The 7,151-nt window shown below is 37.5% G+C and overlaps 1 long non-coding RNA gene across 1 annotated transcript; it reads left to right on the top strand.

Moving 5' to 3' along the window:
* Positions 1-1,956: 1,956 nt before the first annotated feature.
* On the top strand, positions 1,957-6,982 carry LOC125774188 (uncharacterized). Its single transcript, XR_007420659.1, has 4 exons — positions 1,957-1,989; positions 2,602-2,731; positions 3,004-5,660; positions 5,866-6,982. It is a non-coding gene; the product is annotated as an uncharacterized LOC125774188 (long non-coding RNA).
* The last annotated feature ends 169 nt before the right edge of the window (positions 6,983-7,151 follow it).

Raw genomic sequence — 7,151 nt, 5'->3', positions numbered from 1 at the left:
TGAAGTTGATGATTTTGGTCGATGTTGATGGTTTTGGTCGAAGTTGGTTAGAAACTACAGATTTCGGTTGAAGTTGATGATTTTGGTCGATGTTGATGGTTTTGGTCGAAGTTGGTTGGAAACAACAGATTTCGGTTGAAGTTGATGATTTTGGTCGATGTTGATGGTTTTAGTCGAAGTTGGTTGGAAACAACAGATTTCGGTTGAAGTTGATGATTTTGGTCGATGTTGATGGTTTTGGTCGAAGTTGGTTGGAAACAACAGATTTCGGTTGAAGTTGATGATTTTGGTCGATGTTGATGGATTTGGTCGAAGTTGGTTGGAAACAACAGATTTCGGTTGAAGTTGATGATTTTGGTCGATGTTGATGGTTTTGGTCGAAGTTGGTTAGAAACTACAGATTTCGGTTGAAGTTGATGATTTTGGTCGATGTTGATGGTTTTGGTCGAAGTTGGTTGGAAACAACAGATTTCGGTTGAAGTTGATGATTTTGGTCGATGTTGATGGTTTTGGTCGAAGTTGGTTAGAAACTACAGATTTCGGTTGAAGTTGATGATTTTGGTCGATGTTGATGGTTTTGGTCGAAGTTTTTTTGAAACAACAGATTTTGGTTGAAGTTGATGATTTTGGTCGATGTTGATGGTTTTGGTCGAAGTTGGTTGGAAACAACAGATTTCGGTTGAAGTTGATGATTTTGGTCGATGTTGATGGTTTTAGTCGAAGTTGGTTGGAAACAACAGATTTCGGTTGAAGTTGATGATTTTGGTCGATGTTGATGGTTTTGGTCGAAGTTGGTTTTAAATTACAGATTTCGGTTGAAGTTGATGATTTTGGTCGATGTTGATGGTTTTGGTCGAAGTTGGTTGGAAACAACAGATTTCGGTTGAAGTTGATGATTTTGGTCGATGTTGATGGTTTTAGTCGAAGTTGGTTGGAAACAACAGATTTCGGTTGAAGTTGATGATTTTGGTCGATGTTGATGGTTTTGGTCGAAGTTGGTTGGAAACAACAGATTTCGGTTGAAGTTGATGATTTTGGTCGATGTTGATGGATTTGGTCGAAGTTGGTTGGAAACAACAGATTTCGGTTGAAGTTGATGATTTTGGTCGATGTTGATGGTTTTGGTCGAAGTTGGTTAGAAACTACAGATTTCGGTTGAAGTTGATGATTTTGGTCGATGTTGATGGTTTTGGTCGAAGTTGGTTGGAAACAACAGATTTCGGTTGAAGTTGATGATTTTGGTCGATGTTGATGGTTTTGGTCGAAGTTGGTTAGAAACTACAGATTTCGGTTGAAGTTGATGATTTTGGTCGATGTTGATGGTTTTGGTCGAAGTTTTTTTGAAACAACAGATTTTGGTTGAAGTTGATGATTTTGGTCGATGTTGATGGTTTTGGTCGAAGTTGGTTGGAAACAACAGATTTCGGTTGAAGTTGATGATTTTGGTCGATGTTGATGGTTTTAGTCGAAGTTGGTTGGAAACAACAGATTTCGGTTGAAGTTGATGATTTTGGTCGATGTTGATGGTTTTGGTCGAAGTTGGTTGGAAACAACAGATTTCGGTTGAAGTTGATGATTTTGGTCGATGTTGATGGTTTTGGTCGAAGTTGGTTGGAAACAACAGATTTCGGTTGAAGTTGATGATTTTGGTCGATGTTGATGGTTTTGGTCGAAGTTGGTTTTAAATTACAGATTTCGGTTGAAGTTGATGATTTTGGTCGATGTTGATGGTTTTGGTCGAAGTTTTTTTGAAACAACAGATTTTGGTCAATTTTGATGATTTTGGTCAATGTTGATGGTTTTGGTCGAAGTTGGTTGGAAACAACAGATTTCGGTTGAAGTTGATGATTTTGGTCGATGTTGATGGTTTTAGTCGAAGTTGGTTGGAAACAACAGATTTCGGTTGAAGTTGATGATTTTGGTCGATGTTGATGGTTTTGGTCGAAGTTGGTTGGAAACAACAGATTTCGGTTGAAGTTGATAATTTTGGTCGATGTTGATGGATTTGGTCGAAGTTCTTTGGAAACAACAGATTTCGGTTGAAGTTGATGATTTTGGTCGATGTTGATGGTTTTGGTCGAAGTTGGTTAGAAACTACAGATTTCGGTTGAAGTTGATGATTTTGGTCGATGTTGATGGTTTTGGTCGAAGTTGGTTGGAAACAACAGATTTCGGTTGAAGTTGATGATTTTGGTCGATGTTGATGGTTTTGGTCGAAGTTGGTTAGAAACTACAGATTTCGGTTGAAGTTGATGATTTTGGTCGATGTTGATGGTTTTGGTCGAAGTTTTTTTGAAACAACAGATTTTGGTTGAAGTTGATGATTTTGGTCGATGTTGATGGTTTTGGTCGAAGTTGGTTGGAAACAACAGATTTCGGTTGAAGTTGATGATTTTGGTCGATGTTGATGGTTTTAGTCGAAGTTGGTTGGAAACAACAGATTTCGGTTGAAGTTGATGATTTTGGTCGATGTTGATGGTTTTGGTCGAAGTTGGTTTTAAATTACAGATTTCGGTTGAAGTTGATGATTTTGGTCGATGTTGATGGTTTTGGTCGAAGTTGGTTAGAAACTACAGATTTCGGTTGAAGTTGATGATTTAGGTCGATGTTGATGGTTTTGGTCGAAGTTGGTTGGAAACAACGGATTTCGGTAGAAGTTGATGATTTTGGTCGATGTTGATGGTTTTGGTCGAAGTTGGTTAGAAACTACAGATTTCGGTTGAAGTTGATAGTTTTGGTCGATGTTGATGGTTTTGGTCGAAGTTGGTTTTAAACAACAGATTTCGGTTGAAGTTGATGATTTTGGTCGATGTTGATGGTTTTGGTCGAAGTTAGTTTTAAACAACAGATTTCGGTTGAAGTTGATGATTTTGGTCGATGTTGATGGTTTTAGTCGAAGTTGGTTAGAACCTACAGATTTTGGTTGAAGTTGATGATTTTGGTCGATGTTGATGGTTTTGGTCGAAGTTGGTTTTAAACTACAGATTTCGGTTGAAGTTGAAGATTTTGGTCGATGTTGATGGTTTTGGTCGAAGTTGGTTAGAAACTACAGATTTCGGTTGAAGTTGATGATTTTGGTCGATGTTGATGGATTTGGTCGAAGTTTTTTGGAAACAACAGATTTCGGTTGAAGTTGATGATTTTGGTCGATGTTGATGGTTTTGGTCGAAGTTGGTTAGAAACTACAGATTTCGGTTGAAGTTGATGATTTTGGTCGATGTTGATGGTTTTAGTCGAAGTTGGTTGGAAACAACAGATTTCGGTTGAAGTTGATGATTTTGGTCGATGTTGATGGTTTTGGTCGAAGTTGGTTAGAAACTACAGATTTTGGTTGAAGTTGATGATTTTGGTCGATGTTGATGGTTTTGGTCGAAGTTTTTTTGAAACAACAGATTTTGGTTGAAGTTGATGATTTTGGTCGATGTTGATGGTTTTGGTCGAAGTTGGTTGGAAACAACAGATTTCGGTTGAAGTTGATGATTTTGGTCGATGTTGATGGTTTTAGTCGAAGTTGGTTTTAAACAACAGATTTCGGTTGAAGTTGATGATTTTGGTCGATGTTGATGGTTTTAGTCGAAGTTGGTTTTAAACAACAGATTTCGGTTGAAGTTGATGATTTTGGTCGATGTTGATGGTTTTGGCCGAAGTTGGTTGGAAACAACAGATTTCGGTTGAAGTTGATGATTTTGGTCGATGTTGATGGTTTTGGTCGAAGTTGGTTTTAAACTACAGATTTCGGTTGAAGTTGATGATTTTGGTCGATGTTGATGGTTTTGGTCGAAGTTGGTTAGAAACTACAGATTTCGGTTGAAGTTGATGATTTTGGTCGATGTTGATGGTTTTAGTCGAAGTTGGTTGGAAACAACAGATTTCGGTTGAAGTTGATGATTTTGGTCGATGTTGATGGTTTTAGTCGAAGTTGGTTTTAAACAACAGATTTCGGTTGAAGTTGATGATTTTGGTCGATGTTGATGGTTTTGGCCGAAGTTGGTTGGAAACAACAGATTTCGGTTGAAGTTGATGATTTTGGTCGATGTTGATGGTTTTGGTCGAAGTTGGTTAGAAACTACAGATTTCGGTTGAAGTTGATGATTTTGGTCGATGTTGATGGTTTTAGTCGAAGTTGGTTGGAAACAACAGATTTCGGTTGAAGTTGATGATTTTGGTCGATGTTGATGGTTTTAGTCGAAGTTGGTTTTAAACAACAGATTTCGGTTGAAGTTGATGATTTGGTCGATGTTGATGGTTTTAGTCGAAGTTGGTTTTAAACAACAGATTTCGGTTGAAGTTGATGATTTTGGTCGATGTTGATGGTTTTAGTCGAAGTTGGTTGGAAACAGCAGATTTCGGTTGAAGTTGATGATTTTGGTCGATGTTGATGGTTTTGGTCGAAGTTGGTTTTAAACTACAGATTTCGGTTGAAGTTGATGATTTTGGTCGATGTTGATGGTTTTGGTCGAAGTTGGTTAGAAACTACAGATTTCGGTTGAAGTTGATAATTTTGGTCGATGTTGATGGTTTTGGTCGAAGTTGGTTAGAAACTACAGATTTCGGTTGAAGTTGATGATTTTGGTCGATGTTGATGGTTTTGGTCGAAGTTGGTTTTAAACAACAGATTTCGGTTGAAGTTGATGATTTTGGTCGATGTTGATGGTTTTGGTCGAAGTTGGTTGGAAACAACAGATTTCGGTTGAAGTTGATGATTTTGGTCGATGTTGATGGTTTTAGTCGAAGTTGGTTGGAAATAACAGATTTCGGTTGAAGTTAATGATTTTGGTCGATGTTGATGGTTTTGGTCGAAGTTGGTTTTAAACAACAGATTTCGGTTGAATTTGATGATTTTGGTCGATGTTGATGGTTTTGGTCGAAGTTGGTTGGAAACAACAGATTTCGGTTGAAGTTGATGATTTTGGTCGATGTTGATGATTTTAGTCGAAGTTGGTTGGAAACAACAGATTTCGGTTGAAGTTGATGATTTTGGTCGATGTGGATGTTTTTGGTCGAAGTTGGTTGGAAACAACAGATTTCGGTTGAAGTTGATGATTTTGGTCAATGTTGATGGTTTTGGTCGAAGTTGGTTGGAAACAACAGATTTCGGTTGAAGTTGATGATTTTGGTCGATGTTGATGGTTTTTGGTCGAAGTTGGTTTTTAACTACAGATTTCTGTTGAAGTTGATGATTTTGGTCGAAGTTGGTTTTTAACTACAGATTTCTGTTGAAGTTGATGATTTTGATCGAAGTTGGTTTTTAACTACAGATTTCTGTTGAAGTTGATGATTTTGGTCGAAGTTGGTTTTAAACAACAGATTTCGGTTGAAGTTGATGATTTCGGTTGAAGTTGATGGTTTTGGTCGAAGTTGGTTGGAAACAACAGATTTCGGTTGAAGTTGATGATTTTGGTCGATGTGAATGGTTTTGGTCGAAGTTGGTTGGAAACAACAGATTTCGGTTGAAGTTGATGATTTTGGTCGATGTGAATGGTTTTGGTCGAAGTTGGTTGGAAACAACAGATTTCGGTTGAAGTTGATGATTTTGGTCGATGTTGATGGTTTTAGTCGAAGTTGGTTGGAAACAACAGATTTCGGTTGAAGGTGATGATTTTGGTCGATGTTGATGGTTTTAGTCGAAGTTGGTTAGAAACAACAGATTTCGGTTGAAGGTGATGATTTTGGTCGATGTTGATGGTTTTGGTCGAAATTGGTTTTAAACAACAGATTTCGGTTGAAGTTGATGATTTTGGTCGATGTTGATGGTTTTGGTCGAAGTTTTTTTTAAACAACAGATTTCGGTTGAAGTTGATGGTTTTGGTCGATGTTGATGGTTTTTTTTCGAAGTTAATTTTAAACAACAGATTTCGGTTGAAGTTGATGATTTTGGTCGATGTTGATGGTTTTGGTCGAAGTTGGTTTTAAACAACAGATTTCGGTTGAAGTTGATGCTTTCGGTCGATGTTGATGGTTTTGGTCGAAGTTGGTTGGAAACAACAGATTTCGGTTGAAGTTGATGATTTTGGTCGATGTTGATGGTTTTGGTCGAAGTTGGTTGGAAACAACAGATTTCGGTTGAAGTTGATGATTTTGGTCGAAGTTGGTTTTAAACAACAGATTTCGGTTGAAGTTGATGATTTTGGTCGATGTTGATGGTTTTGGTCGAAGTTGGTTGGAAACAACAGATTTCGGTTGAAGTTGATGATTTTGGTCGATGTTGATGGTTTTTTTCGAAGTTAATTTTAAACAACAGATTTCGGTTGAAGTTGATGATTTTAGTCGAAGTTGATGATTTTAGTCGAAGTTGGTTGGAAACAACAGATTTCGGTTGAAGTTGATGATTTTGGTCGATGTTGATGGTTTTGGTCGAAGTTGGTTGGAAACAACAGATTTCGGTTGAAGTTGATGATTTTGTTCGATGTTGATGGTTTTGGTCGAAGTTGGATTTAAACAACAGATTTCGGTTGAAGTTGATGCTTTCGGTCGATGTTGATGGTTTTGGTCGAAGTTGGTTGGAAACAACAGATTTCGGTTGAAGTTGATGATTTTGGTCGATGTTGATGGTTTTGGTCGAAGTTGGTTGGAAACAACAGATTTCGGTTGAAGTTGATGATTTTGGTCGATGTTGATGGTTTTGGTCGAAGTTGGTTTTAAACAACAGATTTCGGTTGAAGTTGATGATTTTGGTCGATGTTGATGGTTTTGGTCGAAGTTGGTTTTAAACAACAGATTTCGGTTGAAGTTGATGATTTTGGTCGATGTTGATGGTTTTGGTCGAAGTTTTTTTTAAACAACAGATTTCGGTTGAAGTTGATGATTTTGGTCGATGTTGATGATTTTGGTCGAAGTTGGTTGGAAACAACAGATTTCGGTTGAAGTTGATGATTTTGGTCGATGTTGATGGTTTTGGTCGAAGTTGGTTGGAAACAACAGATTTCGGTTGAAGTTGATGATTTTGGTCGATGTTGATGGTTTTGGACGAAGTTTTTTTAAACAACAGATTTCGGTTGAAGTTGATGATTTTGGTCGATGTTGATGATTTTAGTCGAAGTTGGTTGGAAACAACAGATTTCGGTTGAAGTTGATGGTTTTGGTCGATGTTGATGGTTTTTTTCGAAGTTAATTTGAAACAACAGATTTCGGTTGAAGTTGATGATTTTGGT

Source organism: Anopheles funestus (assembly GCF_943734845.2).
Source record: "Anopheles funestus chromosome X unlocalized genomic scaffold, idAnoFuneDA-416_04 X_unloc_9, whole genome shotgun sequence".
NCBI lineage: Eukaryota > Metazoa > Arthropoda > Insecta > Diptera > Culicidae > Anopheles > Anopheles funestus.
The sequence above is the reverse complement of the archived record's forward strand: the minus strand, read 5'-3'. Positions and strand labels throughout refer to the sequence as shown.